Here is a 19,260-nt window from a genome sequence, read left to right as displayed (position 1 = left end):
CAGGAATAAGGTGTCGGATGTTGTATTGGCGATTCAATATAGGAAATACCCAAATAAATGCCAACAAATGGGTATTTATCAGGTATTTACTCACCTTGGGTACCATTATATGGGGCCTATACCAAAGCATGGAACTATATTGACAACTTTTGGTGGTGTTGTGACCAATAGGAACTTCAAGTGTCAAGAAATACAGCTAAAATTCTCATAATACCGAAAATCTGGAGGTACGTTTACGTTTGTTGCTAAAATCCTCAAAATACAGAAAATCGGGAGGTACCGTTATATGGGGGCTATACCAAAACATGAACCTATGTCCATATTTTTTGAAATATAAGTTGCTTGGTCGGGACACTAAATGTCAAATTATAGCCAATTCAGCCTGAAAATGTGACTAAAACGTCAAAATACCTGAAATCCGGCTGTACCGTTATATGGGGGCTATACCATAACGTGGACCAATGTAGCCCACAATCGAACTTGATCTGCCTGCAACCAAAAGACGCATCTTCCCAAATTTCCGTCCTATCTAAATTTTTTTGGATGCTAGAGTGATTACAAGAAACGGACGGCACGCATAAGTCGACCCAGAATTTTAACCTGATCAGGAATATATTTGGGTCGCAAATGATTCAATGCGTTACAAATGGAAAAACAGACTTAATATGGTGGAGGGTATAAAAAGGGTAAGTTCGAGTTTTTTTATACCCCACATTCCGAAAACATCAAAACTTAGGAAATATGTTCTATATGAACCGAATAACCAATTAAAAAAATAATGAAAACCAGCTACCTTCTGCACTACCAGTAGGCTGAAAAATAGTGAACTATTTTTTAAATTTTAAAATGAAAACTTTTTACGTTGCTCATTACTGAGTAATGAGAACGATGGCATAACCCCAATAGGGTTATGACTTTTTTAGCTCATATCCCTGTACCATAGCGTGTTTATTTTCTACATAAGATTACATGAAATGTTAATTATAAGGTGATTCGGTGAAAAACCTCACGCACAAAATGAATTGAAAATTTGAATTTTTCAGAATTATTACAATTGTTTGAAGCCACTGTAAGCAGATATATGTATAATTGAAAATAAACTTTAGAGCCACATGACATAACCAAAGTGACAAACATTTGTTTCTCACTAATTTTCCTTAATTGTGAGAATCATAAAAATTTCGTTAACGCTTTCTTTTTTTTCAATATAATTTTTTTAAAAACATCAACAATTTTTTCAAAGTGTTTTTGCATGACCTTTTTCCATATTTGAATGCAGTAAATGTTATTTTAGTTATTAGTAGGCTTAAGTTTATTCATTCGTGCAACAGGAAATAGTTTTAGAGAATTTTTTTTTTCATTTCATACATTAAAAAAATATATATATTTTTTTAAGCGAGTTGTGTGTGATCTTTTTTATATTTCAAAGAACTAAACGTTATTTTAGTGATTTATATGCAAAAATTTATTCATCCGTGCTACAGGAAATAATTTTTAGAAAAATATCGAAAACGCATAATCCTAATGTTTATCGCTCACCGCACAGTGGGAAAAAAGAAGATCTAGCCCGCAGAAAATAAATATTGATGTTTTATTGTATGTTTATCCACAATTATGATTTTACTTCATTTGGACAATTTTTATTCTTTTTTATATTTTTTATGTGTTCTTTAGATCGGTACCTCCTGATTTTCGGCTAAAATTTGGTATTGAGTCTCCTTTGGGGTTATGCATACATTGCTGTAAGAACTGTACCACGTTTTTATATAGCCCCCATTGGAGGTCTCAGCCACATTATCCAACAGAAATAGCTGAAATTTGGCATTACGTCTGCGTTGGGGCTATTCAATTTTCCGACCAAGAATGTTCGGTACATCTGAAAATTTGTTTAGCTATAGCAAGAACGCTATTGCATTTGCTGAAAATCGGTTCAGATCAAGATATTTGTCATATATATATTTTCGCCCGATGGGAGATATTTGGTGTACCAAACACGAAAATTCAGTCCAATTTTGATGTAATTTGGAAAATGGACTAGAAAGAAGTTTGTCAAATTATATTTATTATTTATTTATTTATTTATTTCGTCTATGGAATTCATTTCCTTACAGACTAAGAATATACAATAAATAATAACTTAAAATATATTAACAAATTATTTCAAAAGTCGTAATAACATTTGCTTAAATGCTTCTCTTGATACATTAAAGTCTACTGTTGAAAAACGATTTAAGGTATTAAAATTTTGCAAGGCTCCAATAAGTGGGCTATTAATTATATAATTTTGCCGAAAATGATCTATTGCAAACATATTGTATGCACGAAGATTGCGACTAGGAAGGTTGAATGCTAATTTTGCCAGTATATCTGGACAATCAACATTATTATTTAATATGTCATACACATACATCATGGACTGCAACTTGCGCCTTTTTTCCAGAGTATCCATGCCGATAAGCAAACATCTTGACTCATATGTTGGAATAGGATTAGTAAAATTTAATGAACATAGCGCCATTTTCAAGAATTTTTTCTGAATCCTTTCTATTCTGTAAACATTGATCGCAGTATGTGGATTCCAAATCATCGCACAATATTCTAACCTTGATCTAACCATTGAGGTAAAAAGAGTTTTCAAAGTATAGGGGTCTTTGAATTCTCTGCCATGCCTTCTAATAAACGCCAACATAGAATAAGCTTTGGGAATTATCTTGTCAATATGAGGTGTGAAACATAACTTGTAATCAAAGATTACCCCTAAATCTTCAATTTCATTTACCTTTTGAATTTCTGTCGAAGTTAGACGAAAAGTATTATGCATTGGATCTCGTTTTCTGTGAAAAGTCACATGAAAGCATTTCTTTAAGTTAAATTGTAAATGATTGAGCTGACACCAATTCGTTAGCCTGCATAAATCAGATTGCAATCTGACCGAGTCCTCTAACGTTTTTGTACGTTGAAAAATTTTTAGGTCATCGGCATATAATAAAAAGTTGCTGTATAAAAAGCAGTCCTTAATATCATTTACGAAAATGTTGAAAAGCAGTGGCCCCAATACGCTTCCTTGGGGAACACCTGAAAACAAGAAATAAGGTTTAGATTCTGCCGATCCAATTCGAACTATACATTTCCTGCTTTGGAGATAAGAAGTTAACCATTTATGAATATTTGAATGAAATCCAAAAGCATATAATTTTTTTAATAAAATCGTATGCGATATTTTATCGAATGCTTTGGAAAAATCAGTATATATTGTTTCCACTTGAAAACCAGAAGCAAATGATGATAGACAAAAATCGGTAAACATAAATAAATTCGATGCGGTAGATCTACCTTTATGAAAACCATGTTGTTGGGGAAGCATAATCGATTTAATAGAAAAGTACAACTTTTCATGAACAATGTTTTCAAATATTTTGGATATAACACTCAATTTAGATATCGAACGATATGCATTCACAAACTCTTTCCGTCCTCCTTTAAAAATGGGATCAATGAAAGTCAACTTCCAACGGTCGGCAAAAACACCATCACTCAATGATTTATTGAACATGTATTTCAAAGGCAAAGAAAGTGAAGAAAAACATTTTTTAATTAGGTTTGAGGAAATTCCATCGATATCCCTGGATTTCGAATCCTTTATATTATGAATGGCGTGAACAACATCATCACAGGAAAGCACTAGATCACCAAAATTAATAGATGTTGAAATATTATTTACAATGTATTGAGAAGTCAAGGACAAATCAGACATTTCAAAATTGGATTTAAAGTATAATGCAAATAACTCGGCAATATCAGATGCGTTGCTTGCAACTTTATCTTCATACATCATAGTTGAAGGAATGTCCAGAGTCTGTTTCTTTGATTTTATATAATTCCAAAAACATTTAGAGTTGCCTTTATTTATTTATTATATTTATGTCACTGATATTAAGAATTCTTACCCAATCGACATTCAATAGAGCAGAGTTTAATGCATCAAAATTACCATGTTTTAGATCATACATATCTAATGAAACATTTTTGCAATCATTCAAAAAAACGTACATTTCAATTTCAACAATTATAGGTGAATGATAAACATTACTAGGTGAAAAGGAGTCAAAGCATTCAAATATACGATATTTCAAATCTTTGTGAATAAATATTAAATCCAATAAACGGTTCAATTTGTTAAACACACAATTAATTTGAATTAAATCCATATCTAACATACTATCAATAAGATTAATTTCAAATTCCTTATTAACATTCGTGGGTATCAAATCACCATCACATTTAGACCATACAATATTTTTCAAATTGAAATCACCAAAAATACAAAACTTCATTGCAGCATCGGAATTTTCATATAAAAACATCACTGTTTGGAGGAATGTAAGATGCAGTAATACACAATTTTACTTTATCTAGTGGAATAATGACAATCAATTGGTCTAATAACGGATTTAATGTAATATTTGAATAATGAAATGCATTAAATTTCTTTTTAACCGCAATTAAAACACCACCTCCTCGCGAACAGCCAGTCACTTCTGCATTTCTGTCCTTTCGAAATACAGAAAAAATCGACAAATCAAAGAATTCTTCATCGTAGAAATCTGGAGTTAACCATGTTTCCACAATAACATAAACATCATAATCTTGTTGGGATGAAAACATAAACAGATTTTCAAATTTTGAGCGCATACCACCAACATTTTGATAAAATACTCTCAAACCACAAGACAAATTTATAGTTTGGGTCAGGAGGAGGCATTGTGACTCACAAGAGAGCCCATTTGCTCTAAGTGAGCGTAAATTTGTTATCGCTCACAGCCTGTGTAGATGCTAACACGTTGTGAACAACAACAAATTTACGCTCATTGAGAGCACAAGAGAGACCCAAAAATGTTCTCTGCCTCACTCTGGTTTGGGTAAAGCCGCTGCTCTCCTTTCGAAAAAAACAAACGGTCTTATCTTAACATCAATAGGCCAGAGAGATGGTTTTGTCAGAGCTTCATAGAAAGTTGAAGGCACACCAATTTTAAAATTAACGTGTTTGAGAGTACTGATATCTACATCTTTCTTCACCAGCACGTTGCATTCAATATGTTGTCTATCAATTTCAGCATTCTTCTCAATATGAGCAATAATTTGTTCAGCCGTAACACATGTTTGAAACCAAGAAATGTGTACATACTTCTTTCTGGCTACAACAGGAAGATTAATCGTGTCATTCTCTCCTACAGCAATCACACGATTTCGTCTTTTTCGGCTTCGAACACTAGTCCAATCACGTATGTTCCCAGCAAAATGTTCGATGCCAAAGATGACATTCAATCATGGGTGCAAGTGATCTAGCATGTCATCTTTTTAGCATCTTCATCGATGAATTTTATATGAGCGTGGACCCCAAAAGATGGCGTTCTTTTCTGGATCCTAAGCATGTCATTTTAACCAATGCGTTGACATGTCATTTCCACCAATGTTTTGGCATGTCATTTCCACCAATGATTTGACATGTCATTTTCACCAATGCTTTGACACGTCATTTTCACCCATGCTCTGACATGTCATTTTAACCAATGCTTTGCCATGTCATTTTCACCAACCCCTTGGCATGAAATTTTCATGTCTTGTTTGGAAAATGGAAATGCTGTATTGAAATATGGTTTTCATGAAAAACAAAACTCTTTATTAATTCAAACGAATTCATGAAATAGCTACAATTAATTTATCAGTTTAGTTTTTCAAAAGTTTACATCAAAAATTGCAATGCAATCACCACCGCTACAACGCAAAAGATACTTCCTCCGTTCTACGCAACTGATATTCTTTCATCTTACAAAAGGTTTTTTCAATTATCTTCCCATCACCAGTTCAGATTTCAACATGGACTCCAAACGCACTCCTTTAAGTATTTTTATTTCGTAAATTACTTTTATTTTATAATTTTGTTATTTTATAACAACATTTTGGTAATTTATACTCTTTTGTTTAGTGACGGAAATATGTAGGGATCTACAACCCGGCTTGCTTTAGGGATCTCTAAGAACAAAATGTAACGAACGGGGAGGAGAGACTTTTTATGGAAAATACCATTTATGCTTAATTAATTTATTTTTAATTGTTTCTTTCCAAAAGTAGTTTCTTCTTTATTTTCAGATTCTTGTTCCTTTTCGTTTCGGACTTTTTTTTTTCAAATTCCAAGAAGCGAGATTTGATTGATTTCGTTCTATGTCAGATTTAGAACAGACAAGGGAATTTTTTAAAATAGCAATGTGTGCAGTCCGATTCTATTTTTAGCTCGATGGTTGGGACTTCATATAATACCAATTGTTTAGAAGTTTTAGTTGTTTGATATGCAGGAAATGACAACATCACGACGACAGTTCTAACAACTTTGGTCTGTTCCAGAAACCGCAAGAATCTACTTATTTTTACTACGTTAACAATTTTTCCTTTATGTTATCGGAAAAAATAGTAAAAATTAGTAGATTTTTGCAGTACTGGAACATACCAAAATGAAAATAAACAGGTGTGTAAATAAAAACACAAACATCATGTCTATTGGATCGATGGAATGGGTACAAATGCTGATGAAAAGATCGGATCTTTCACGACTTCCTTTGCATTGGTTCAAATCCTAATGAAAAGATCGGATCTTTCACGACTTCCTTTGAACCAATGCAAAAGATGACATGAAATCACGTCATCGCAAAGAACCCCTTCCGTCAAATTTTGCTGGGTTTGATCGAACCTCCGATGGTGCAGTGGGGTATGATAGGGAAGAAGAGGCATCACAATCAGCATGTTGATGTAGCGAAGCAGTAGAAGGCAAAGCATTAGAATTTAAGGCATTAGAAATGCCGATATGTTGTTTTTGCTGTTGCTTGTTTTGATTTTCAAGGCCTTTGACTAGGTCATCGAACTTCTTTGTTAAACCACTCACATCTCCCATTAACTGCATGAGCACACTCTCCTTCATTTCCCTTATGTTCTGGGATAAAGAAGAGAGGACTGAAAACATTCCCTCAGAAACATGTAAACAATCGTCGCAGTTAAAAACGATGTTTTTATTTTCAATAAATGTAGTTCCACATTTTTCACTGTCAATGTTTGCACACAAAAAATGATATTTTGCCTTACAAATATGGCAAGAAATATAGTTGGATTTGGCAGAGTTAAAGCACTTCGCACAGAGTGTTTTTGGTGGAGTCGACATTATGCACGTCTTAATGGTTTAACAATCAGCGGCAGACTGAAACCGATTGAAATATTGAAACCGATTCAGGTATTTGGTGCACCAACCTCGGTATGTATGTCCAATTTTGGTAAAATTTTAATTGTGTGACGGAATTTGGTCTAGAAAAAAGTTTGCCAAAATATATTGAAATGGGTTCAGATTTGGATATAGCTTCTTTATTTATTTTGGTATTTGGGCACCAACCTAGCCAGGTATCTTCAATTTTGACGAAATTTGAAATATGTGACGGAATTTGGACCAGAAATAAGTTCTTCAAATTTTTTGAAAATGGTTCAGATTTGGATATAGATCCTATATATATTTTCGCACGTTTTTAGGTATGAGGTGCACCCACCTCGCTATGTATGAAAGGTATAAAGAAATAAGTTCTCCAAATTATCTTGAAACGGTTTAGATTTGGATATAGTTTCCATATATGGTCGTCGATGTCATGTATTCGACGCACCAAACACAAAATTAAACAAATATCTTGATGAAACTTGGAAAATATGACGGCTGGGGTTTGAACCTGGGTCCTCGTCAACAAAGAGACAATGTTGCCGGAGTCTTAGCGTTCTAAGCCACTTTAAAACTGCCAAAACTTCCGAACTGGAAGAAAATGTCTTCGATTGTATATGTATGTGCAGTAGGCCGAGCGATTTGAAAACCTTAATGAGCCCTTCGCGTTTCTGAATCCTTGGATTGAACTGAGCAAAAAAGTCCACTAGACCATAGGTCCACCGCGAAAATCGAGCCTCTCGATTTTGACTTTAAGTTTTTTATCTACGTTTTTTGGACATTTTAGCATATAACGGCCAAACCATTGAGATTTTCGATCCAATACAAAGACAAAAATTGTAGCCAAGACAGCGATTAAGAACTCTCTAATACATCGCAAAAGCATTGGAACGCTTTTTCAGGCAGTTTTGGCCTTGAGAAGGTGCAAACTTTTCGGAAAATGTCGATAAATGGCACTGTGCTACAAAAGTTGACCAGAAAAATATTCAAGCGTTCTGATGCAAAATTCTATCGTGTTGGGATCCATGGACAACGAAAATGCCTTTAGTATGTTTGGGTCACTTCGTTTTATTTTGTTATAACGGTAAAAGTAGTGAAAATCTGGGTTTCTTACATATTCAAATTTAAACGGACAAATCTTCTTTTTTCACAACGGATTTCTATTAATCCTTCCCCTTTTTCAAGGGGTGAATAATATCTTTCGAACAAGTTATTATTTTTTTAATCGGTTAACAAATGGGTAAGTTACAGTGTTTTAAGTCTGAAAACCCCCACAAAAAACTATAGCTGAATTTCTCATAATTTTCAAAATAAATATTGAACAAAACAAAAAAACATTATATATTTAAAAATTATGAGAAATTCAGTTATAGTTTTTTTGTGGGGGTTTTTAGACTTAAAACACTATAACTTAGCCATTTGTGGCAAAAAATGCATGTTGCTATTAATTGCAACATGCCTTATAGGTGTGTAAAGTGTGGCAAATTTCATGAGCCAAAAACAAAATAGAAAACACGATAGAATTTTGCATCAGAACGCTTGAATATTTTTCTGGTCAACTTTTGTAGCACAGTGCCATTTATCGACATTTTGCGAAAAGTTTGCACCTTTCAAGGCCAAAACTGCCTGAAGGAGCGTTCCAATGCTTTTGCGATGTATTAGAGAGTTTTTAACCACTGTCTTGGCTACAATTTTTGCCTGTGTATTGGATCGAAATTCTCAATGGTTTGGCCGTTATATGCTAAAATGTCCAAAAAACGTGGAAAAAACTTAAAGTCAAAATCGGCTCGATTTTCGCGGTAGACCTATGGTCTAGTGGACTTTTTTGCTCAGTTCAATCCCAGGAATCAGAAACACGAAGGGCCCATTAAGGTTTTTCTCCTTCCATACAAATCGCCCCGCCCTAATGTGCAGGTATTGAGAAATGATACTAGACAAAAAAACTTGGCGGACTTTGATAGAAAAAAGCCTTTTTAATATTTCATATCTGCTAATTTGCAACAATGTCCGTATAAATAGAAGTTATCAAAACTCCGCCTTTGTCTTATAGCCGTTATTCACATCTGATATGCCTGATGAGCTAGCCATTATTCACATTTGATATTCCTGATGAGCGGACTAACCACCAGCGAAACGATTGTATATGGATGTGTGGAACTTCACTAGAATTCACTTTTTCAATACAAACTCCTAAGATCATGATAGCTCAAAAAACTGAATTAATTAAAAAACTTTCATAAATAATGACCTTCGTCCTAAAAAAACAATAATAAATAAAAATGACGCAATTTGGACTAGAAAAATTTCGAAAATAATATTGGTGTAGGGTATCATAAAGTCGCCCCACCCAAAGATCCTATTCTTACTGGTATAATTTTATGGAAATTATAAGATACATAGTGGGTACTCTCACCAAATGAACTGTCGAAAAATGAGCGAAAAGGGACTATGTTCGACGTTTTTATACCCAAGATTCCGAGAAAACAAAACTATGAAATATATAAAAGTATATAAGGCCATGTTTATATTATGGCCTTTTGCAGTGTTAACCTTCTTTATGAGGATTTATTTGAAATATAAGCAATGGAATTGACATTTGAACTGTGTTTGTTAAATCCGGTTATATATAAACGTACTATATGGGCTATAACAAAACGTTATATTAACAGTAGCCTACATTGAGATTATTAAACCAGAAGAGAACCCAAAAGAGGAATTGCATTCAAATCAGATGGAAAATGTTCTCCTAGAAACCATATTATAAACAACTTTATGAGTTCTCAAGATATCATTATGGAAATTTGTAACAATATGAAGTACAATGGGTAAAATCGGCATAATTCGTAATTCAAGGGACCAGACAAATCTTACGAATTATCAAGAATTAGCGGGGTTACGATTTTACGTGGATAATATTATAAATGCGAATTAACGGCGTTTTCAATATAACATACAACCGTTTCTGAGAAAGTAACAATACGAATTTAGCACAGCTTTAATATCGCTCGAAATTAATATTCTTCAAAAATGCCATAAATAAAAATTTGGACTACACCATTTTCAAAAATAATTCGAAACATTTTAATTGTAATTCGAGAATTCCATTTGTAATTCGAAGCATTTCAATTGTAATTCGAAAATACCATTATTAATTATAATTATTCCATTTGCAATTCGTCACATTCCATTTGAAATTCGAATTATTTCATTTGTCATTTCAATTATTCCTTTTGTAATTCGAATTTTTTCATTTGTGATTCGAATTATTCCATTTGAAATTCGAATTATTATATTTGTAATTCGAATTACTCTATTTGAAATATAAAAATTAAAACATTTTTATTTGTATTGGTTTTATATTTGGTTTAGTGAAATACAAATCAAATGTCTTGAATTATAAATGAAATAATTCGAATTTCAAATTGAAATTGAATAATTCGAATTACAAATGGAATAATTCGAATTCAAATGGAATTCTCGAATTACAAATGAAATGTTACGAATTAAATTTAAAACAATTCGAATTCCTTCTGAAAATAGTTTAGAACAAGAATCAAATGGAATAATTCGAATTACAATTGGAATAATTCGAATTCAAATGGAATTCTCGAATTACAAATGAAATGTTACGAATTAAATTTAAAATAACACTGTGCAACATTTTCAAGGTAATTTTGTGCAAACAAATTCTAATGAGGTTTTTATGAAAGTACAGACCCAATAGACAAAAATAATCAAAACAAATAACCTCATTTATTGCCTCAAATTTTATAATATATCTAAAAATTCCGTAATGTGTATATATTTCGCAGCGTATCTCCAAAACGGTTAAATTTTTCTCAATATTATATTTGGGAAAAATATTCGCTGAACTGCAATACACAACTCTTCAGAACGTATCATTGCTGTAAAATGCTTCTTCGCGTTGTTTCTACAATATTTTTCAACGAAAATTTGAAAAATATATCCACAATACATTGAACATTCAAATATGAGAATAAACACCCTGTGTGAACGTTCTTTGAAATATGTTTTGTAAAAAGTACGATATGAAATCCCGCCTAAACAACATGAAATAAGTGTTTTACAGTTTCATAGTGTTCTGAAGAATTGCTGAGCACATTATTTGGAAATTTTGTGCGAAAGGTTAATTGGTTCAACTCTCAAAAGTTTGTCTGTAACTGACCATAATTCCAGAAATTATGTAAACTTTTATATATTTGACCGATTTTGATGCGCTAGTTGAGCTAGTTAAGTTCTACTACTCTAGGGCTATAATAATGCTGAAGGCCGCAAAGCAAAATTCTTATTAGTTTCTGAGATAAAGCCCTGATCAGTTGAAAAAAGGGTCGTTTTAGCCCGGTATAGATGAGACTATAAAATCCAAACCCGATCTAAAAACACGAAACCCAACTAGGGGTTTTGTAGTCTCAATATGTACTTTTAGAAAATGCCCACTAGAAGTTGTTTGCATTTTCAGTGTTGCACAGTGTAATTCGAAATCCTTCTGAAAATAGTTTAGAACAAGAATTAAATTTCTTCAAAAAAGTGAAATGTTAGGTTTTGACCTGGCCAACTAAAAATGAAGAATTGTGTGAGGTTTTACAGACTTTAAATTCTAACACAAAAAAATTCAAATTATCTAGAGGAACAAAATACATGTAAATTTTGTGAAATATAATCATTTTTTAAGAGACCGGTAATTTCATGGGGTCCGGAATGATTATTTTGAAAAGTTACAAACAGAGTGTCAAACTTAGTATGTAATTCAGATTAAACAAATTTTAAAAATTTAGAAACGCTATACTTACCTATTGTAAAAGTTTAGCTCTTAACTCAAGTAAACCAACAAGAACTAAAAAGGTTTTACAATTTTTAGCACTTTTAGACATTTTTTCCCCAGAAATCCATTTCCGTACACAAAAAAGTTTTAAAATGTTCACTTTTCTTTAAACAAAAGTGGCGCTGAATGTCGAACATTTTAAAAACTTTTTACACGACAAATTTGGGTGAGTAAAAATAGTAATATGGCTGCCGGCTTCTAATTGGCTGGTATGCCAACTTTGACATTTGTTACGGTTTTTTTACGTTTCATCCACTTTTCCGTTTCCGCAATTTTAAAGAAATTTGGATGTGGAACTCATCTTTCACATTCCACTCTGTTGCTACTTCTACCATTAAAAATGTGCGGGGACACAAATTTTATGTGCATAATATAGTTTTAGTTCTGACAAAATCGTGATATATTTATGGTGAATTAAAACAAACAATGACTTCACTTGAAATAATCAAAAATGTGTTCAATAAAACAATCCTGCCAACTTTTTACAAACTAAGAAAAGGAACAGAAATCGAAACAATAATAACAAACATTGCTACTTGTGTTAGAACTGTAAATATTGTGAATGAAATATATAATATTTATATCAGAGAAGAAACTTCCATATCGTATCTCATACTTTACACAAATAAATATATAAATATAAAATTTTGTACAAATCTTCATCTAAAATATTATATTAATATACACATACTTATATACTAAGATATATTTATACTAATAGGCATTTCTTTTTGAGTTGTTTAACGTTGAAGATTATCATTTAACATAAATTAGATGAATCAACAACCTTGTAGAGTTGAATTCACAGACACTCTGACTTATGACATATAATACAATGGACAGATTAATTGACCCCTCAACCTTCCCAAATATAAAACCGAATACATACAACGAAACAATATCAAAAGAATAGTTTATTAGTTCTTTGTTAAGCACACAATAAAAGATTTTTTAATAGACTAAAAAACAAAACTTCCATAGAAATACTAGATTTACAACGAAAGTAACAATAATTTTGACTATAAAAACGAAAGTTCTATTATGCAAAAATTTACTTTTACTAAGAATTACAACAACACAAATACAAATGTATTCCCCTGGGGCCTATTGTTAAGTAAGTCCATATTCACACACACACTTGGAGAGAAACAAAAATGTTTGCTCGCAAATTAAGCGCTAGTCGAACGTTGAATGGTTTCATAACTGCGCTTCCACCAAAAGTCATTAATCGAGATCTTTACATGCGAATTCTTTTAGAAGCAAAGTAAAAGTGAAGATGCCTAAAACTGCTATTGTCTCAGTTGTAGCACTTTCATTATATCTGTTTGGCATTTTGCATAAATATATCCATTGTTAATATGATATGTGCGTGTGACCAAAATTTTTATTAATTTTTACTCCGAACAAACTGTGTTTAATTGTCTGACTTTCTAATCTCATTGATAAGGAAATATAGACGAAAGAAAAAGCCTGTTTCTGTACGTCGATTAGAAAATGAAAGCGAAATAAGATCTACCAAACCTCTTTATGTCTACAAATTTGTTATTTATTTATATTTTTAAAAACCAAAAAGGAAAGAAATATTCAGTTTGTCATTGAAATTGCTAAATGTTACTGAACAAATTTCCTCACTAGTGTTTAGCAAACTTACGATTCTTAAAAACAACATTCGGTAACATTTTCCAATAATTACTACAACATGTCACTAATATTTCGAAAACTGAAGGTTTGGTATCTTTCGTTCATTTTCATTTTGCTTCACCTTATATTCATTCAAAAAACTACAAAATAAAATTACAAAATATTCTGACTCATTCCTTTTAAGAATTCTATATACCTATGTATATGAATTTGGAGTTTCGTCAAAACCAAAAACTAAATTTACTCGCATCCGAGAAAATGCAGAGCTTTGATTTAGGCAACCACATTCTAGCTTTTAAGTGGAAATTATTACAAAAAAAAAAATAAATCTCTAAAGCTAGGGTCACATTCTGCAAATATTTGCTATAGCGACCGGCAGTGTGCGCTTACCAGCGTTGCCAGTATTTTTCGGGCTATTTAACCCAACTTCTCCAAAATTTTTCCACAAAATTCCCCAGATTTTGTTGAAATTCCCCAAAAAAATTCCCAAAAATTTTTAAACAAATAATTATATATATAATATATATTATAATTGTTCCACAAACATCCCATAAGGGACAAGGGGAGACAAATAATTCCAAAAAGAAAAATCAAAAGTAGTTTTATTTTCACGGTGTGTCTTAACCAAATTTAAATGGAAGGTGCTTACACCTGGGAAGTTTTTGCAGATTCTGAAACTACAATGCTCATAGATGAGAAATATCACGAAACAAAAAAAATCGCCGGAGGGATTTTCAAATAAATCGCGATTTAAGTTCACATTTTTAGGGGTTCTTTAGGTTTTCACGATTTTGCTTGGAAACCGCGAGTCCTATGCAAATGGGACTAAAGAAAATGTTGTAGCTGTGAATTCTCCACAAGATTGACCTTTATGATATTTTCGTAGGTTTTACCGTTTTTGAGATATAGAAGTGCAAATTGAGACAATGAACTGACTGTATCGCCTCCTTTTAAAACAATATCATGCTCAGTTGCGCTTTAACTAACTTTTGATGAAAACCGCTTACACGTGGGAAGATTTCGCGGATTCTAAAACAGCAATGTTCATAGATAACAATAATAAAACAAACAGAAAAAATCGCCGCAGGGATTTTTAAATAAATCGCGATCAAAATTCACAATTTTAAGTTTTTTTTAGGTTTTCACGATTTTGCTTGGAAACCGCAAGTCGTATCAAAATAAGTCTAAAGAAAATGTTGTAGCTGTGAAAATTCTCTACAAGACTGACCTTTAGGTTTTTCGTAGGTTTTACCATTTTTGAGATATAGAGGTTCAGTTCAAATTTTTAGGTTTTTATCTTAAGTCTTCAAGATTTTGCTTGGAAACCGCAAGTCATATCAAAATGGGACTAAAGAAAATGTTGAAGCTGTGAAAATTCTCTACAAGATTGGATGATTTATTTTTTTCTAGGTTGTACCATTTTCAAGATATATAAGTTTAATTTGGTAAATTGCAGTAATGACATTGCTTTATAAGGAGGCGATACAGTCAGTGCATTCTCTCAATTTGAACTTTTATATCTCAAAAACGGTAAAACCTACGAAAATAGAATTTTCACAGCTACAACATTTTCTTTAGGCCCATTTAAATAGGATTCGCGGTTTCCAACCAAAATCGTGAAAACCGAAAGAACCCCTAAAAATGTGAACCTAAATCGCGATTTATTTGAAAATCCCTCCGGCGATTTTTTTGTTTCGTGATATTTCTCATCTATGAGCATTGTAGTTTCAGAATCTGCAAAAACTTCCCAGATGTAAGTACCTTCCATTTAAATTTGGTTAAGGCACACCGTGAAAATAAAACTACTTTTGATTTTTCTTTTTGGAATTATTTGTCTCCCCTTGTAGTTTCAGAATCTGCAAAAACTTCCCAGGTGTAAGCACCTTTCAATTAAAATTAGTTAAGGCGCACCGTGTTTTACTATTGAATTTGATAGGACCGTATTCCCAAAGCGTTTGTGGTGAAAAACGTAGAACTCATGTATTCTAATGAATACTACCGAAATACGTCGACCGTATTTTATTTCAAGTTGAACAAATTCAACTATGACAGAACGTATAATATGTTTTTTTATGTATGTATGCGTGTGTTTTGTATTTTGAAAACAAAGGCCCAAAACCTGAAATTCAATGCATTGCAAAGGAACATTATTTATTTTACAAATGAAAATATTTAAATAAATTTTGGACGCGGATTTTGTGTTTTACTTGTGATTTTGGTATCAACGTATTTGCTTAATACGGACGCTTAGAGAGCGTTGTTGTGATAGGTAGGTGAATAATTTTTATACGTCGTGACGTAAGTTAGGTATGGCTGACACATAAGGGACTCAAAAATAGGAAAACGTAAAAAAACTGAAAAAGGGATGCATTACCGACTATTGCGATATCTCTGTTGTTTGACCACCTATGACAACCTACTTCACATCGTTGTAAAGGTGATATTTTCTATTTTCCTTGCCAGGTTTTGCTTTCGATATACCTCTTACAGAAGAGAGATATTCGCTTAAAAAAACGTTGGCCTTTTCTCCAAATAAGTGTTTTTTTCACGTTCCGCCCCCTGAATAATATCCGACCATTACCAAAATCATTAGGTTTTTTCCTCTGTGCAACCCCCATTAACACCATAAACTAAATTTCGTGATGATCCAATCAAAATTGCGACGTGTAGGGTGATTACAAAAAATTAAAAAAAATTGATGAATTACCGACTATTGCGATATTACCGTTATTTGGCCACCTACGCCAACCTGCTTTACATCATTGTAAAGATGGAGCCATGAATGTTAAATAAAGTTTAATTTCATCATTGCTTATCAATCCAGAAAACATTTGTGCAGTTTAGGCCATGTTTATATTAAAGCCTTTTGCAGGGTTAACCCTCTTTATGAGGATTTATTTGAAATGCAAGCAATGGATTTGACATTTGAAACCCAGTGGGTTTGTTAAATCCGCTTATATATAAACGTGCTATAAGTCCCCTTAAGTAGTTGAAATGATGGAAAAATTCTATTTCAATTGAACTCATTGTTCTAGTACACTGTCAATTGCCGAACCGCATTATAACACATCAAAGCTGTTATAAATTATTACAACTGTGACCATTTAGTATATGACGCATGTTATTTGTGCGTTACGCGTGCGCTACTTTTAAAAAAGTTCAGAATATTTGAAATAATTACTCAAAAAAGAATTTCCCCAAAAATCCCCAAATATTTTTCAGATTTCCCCAAAAATTCCGCAATTCCCCAAGTCGAATTATTTTTCCCCATTACAGAAAAAACTTCCCCAATTTGGGAAAAAATTCCCAATTCTGACTACGCTGGCGCTTACTGAGAGCAAATGAGCGTTAATAATGCATTGAAATTTATGCTCACTTGCTCTCAGTAAACACACACTCCCTGTCACTGGAGCAAATATTTGTCTAGTGCGACCCTAGCTTAAGTCATAAACATTTCCAGCGGACCAGGGGTCTATGTTTTACAAATCTTATTATATTATTAACCCATCATTGTATAATACAATTTGTATTAAATGAATGTTGTTTTTCTTTCAGTTTTGTACATTCTGTATACTTTCACTTGTTTCTTTTATTTTCTTCCTATAAATTTATGAGGCATCCCGTATATATTAAATTTTCTTTATTATAACACGTTCATATGTGCATATATCTGTATTTTTTAAAAACTATATGATAAATGAACATTATAAAATAAAAAATAAATTAAAGAAATTATGTTATATACTGTGAACTGTTGAATTTTATTTTTACAAACAAGAAACAAGCTTTAAGAGGTAAGTAAATATGGGTTATCTACCACATACACAAATTGAAAAGTTTTAAAAGGTTTTGTGAACAGGAAAGAATACGTACTGAAGTTCAAATTGGGACAATGCCCTGACTGAATCGCCTCCTTATAAAACAATGTCATGTGCGCCTTAACAAACTTCTTAATAAAAACCGCTTACACCTTGGAAGCTTTTGCGGATTCTTAAACAGCAATGTTCATAGATGATAAAAATCCAAAAACAAGAAAAAATCGTTGGAGGTATTTTTAAATAAATCGCGGTCAAAGTTCACATTTTTAGGTTTTCGCGATTTTGCTTGGAAATCGCAAGTCCTATCGAAATGGGACTAAAGAAAAGTTTGTAGCTGTGAAAATTCGACAGAGGATTGACCGTTATGAATTGTTCCAAGGTTTTACCGTTTTTTAGATATAGAAGTTCAGTTCACATTTTTAGGTTTTTTTGCTTTGTTTTCACGATTTGCTTGATAACGGTAAGTCTTATCCAAATGGGACTAGAGAAAATCTAATAGGTGTGAAAATTCTATATAAGATTGGCTTCCATAACACAGTGCTACAGTGAAAATTTGCAGGGGTTCTAATGCATAAATTCGGTTTTGTGGGAGTCCACAGAATACGAAAATAACTTTGGTTGCTTTGCGTCACTTCGGTTTTTCATTTTATAACGGTAAATGTAGTGAAAAATGGGCTTTCTTGAATTTTCAACTTTAAACGGACATTACTTCTTTTTTTCCACAACCAATTTGCACACACTGTTTTTCATTATAAAGGGGAGAGTAATGCCATTCGAACAAGCCATAGATTTTTAAAATCGGTTAACAAATGGCTAATTAATAGTGGTTTAAGTGTGACAAAAACGCATTAAAAAACAGTAAAATGTTTTTCCTTGTGCTCCAGGCAGCGTAAATGGCACCTAACAGTACAATTATTCAGACATTATTATTCGGACATTACTTCTTTTTTCCACAACAGATTTGCACACACTTTTTTTCATTATAAAGGGGGAAAGTAATGCCTTTCGAACAAGACATAGATTTTTCAAATCGGTTAACAAATGGCTAAGTAATAGTGGTTTAAGTGTGACAAAAACGCATTAAAAAACGGTAAAACGTTTTTCCTTGTGCTCTAGGCTGCGTAAACGACTCCTAACGGTACAATTATTTACTGTTAGCATATAGGAAATTTAGTTGGCTTTCCAAAATGGGAAAAACCAACAAAATCCGTTGAAAAATGAATGCGTTATGGCATTTTTTGTGTTTCAACCTTTTGGTTTTTTCTCATATTTTCCTTTATAAAACATTGATACCTTGTGCGTAATTGTTAAGCAGGATAATCACAACTAGAATCATATATGCTAAGATACCCATCTTTTATAAAGGAAAATATGAAGAAAACCAAAAAGTTGAAACACAAAAAATGCCATAACGCATTCATTTTTCAACCGATTTCGTTGGCTTTTCCCATTTTGGAAAGCCAACTAAATTTCCTACTTGCTAACAGTAAATAATTGTACCGTTATTAGTCGTTTACGCAGCCTAGAGCACAAGGAAAAACGTTTTACCGTTTTTTAATGCGTTTTTGTCACACTTAAACCACTATTACTTAGCCATTTGTTAACCGATTTGAAAAATCTATGTCTTGTTCGAAAGGCATTACTTTCCCCCTTTATAATGAAAAAAAGTGTGTGCAAATCTGTTGTGGAAAAAAGAAGTAATGTCCGTT

This window comes from Musca autumnalis, unplaced genomic scaffold (genome assembly GCF_047663935.1).
Source record: "Musca autumnalis isolate F117 unplaced genomic scaffold, ASM4766393v1 scaffold_5, whole genome shotgun sequence".
NCBI classification, from domain to species: Eukaryota; Metazoa; Arthropoda; class Insecta; order Diptera; family Muscidae; genus Musca; species Musca autumnalis.
The sequence above is the reverse complement of the archived record's forward strand: the minus strand, read 5'-3'. Positions refer to the sequence as shown.